This window comes from Apium graveolens, chromosome 10 (assembly GCF_009905375.1).
Source record: "Apium graveolens cultivar Ventura chromosome 10, ASM990537v1, whole genome shotgun sequence".
NCBI classification, from domain to species: domain Eukaryota; kingdom Viridiplantae; phylum Streptophyta; class Magnoliopsida; order Apiales; family Apiaceae; genus Apium; species Apium graveolens.
In genome coordinates, this window is record NC_133656.1 from 63,539,323 (window position 1) to 63,540,099 (window position 777).

The following is a 777-nucleotide window of genomic DNA, read 5'->3' on the forward strand; positions in this document are numbered from 1 at the left end:
CCCTATTTGGTTCTCCAGAGTCTTGATAGAAACAGCTTGGCTTTGGCATATAAGAGCCTGGTTTTTGCACATAAGCCTCAACTCCTCTAATTCAGATTTTTCATTCGAAGATAGACCTGCATCATGAGTTTGTGGTTGAAGTTGGAGTTGTTGCTGAAAACCAAGAGAGTTGAACAACTTATTTCCAAACGGCTGGAACGGCTGTTGCATCACATTCTGATTATTGCTCCAGCTGAAGTTAGGATGATTCCAGTTGTCAGGATGATAAGTGTCTGGAACTGGTTGTTGCGATCTCTGAAAGTTGCTCACAAACTGAGCTGAGTCGCTAGATATAGCGCATTGCTCTGTCGCATGCGGACCTGCACACAGCTCACAAACACTAATTATCTGCTTAACACCATAGTTAGCCAGAGAATCGATCTTCATAGACAACGCCTTTAGTTGAGCAGTGATAGCCGTAGCTGTATCCACTTTAAGAACTCCTGCTACCTTGCCCTGTGGATATCTCTGGGTTGGATACTGATATTCATTAGCAGCCATCAGTTCAATTAGATCATAAGCTTCCTTATAGCTCTTTGCACATAATGCTCCGCCTGATGCTGCATCAAGCATAGGTCTGGACTGTGCTCCCAACCCATTGTAAAAACAAGTGATGATCATCCAATCAGGAATTCCATGATGAGGACACTTCCTAAGCATCTCCTTGTAGCGCTCCCAAGCTTCACATAGCGATTCTCCCGTTTGCTGCACAAATTGAGTAATAGCGTTCCTCATTGC

The 777-nt window shown here is 44.0% G+C and overlaps 1 non-coding gene across 1 annotated transcript; it reads left to right on the forward strand.

The window, feature by feature from the left end:
* Positions 1-670: 670 nt before the first annotated feature.
* Positions 671-777, forward strand: LOC141694764 (small nucleolar RNA R71). The gene has a single exon (XR_012564048.1). It is a non-coding gene; the product is annotated as a small nucleolar RNA R71 (small nucleolar RNA).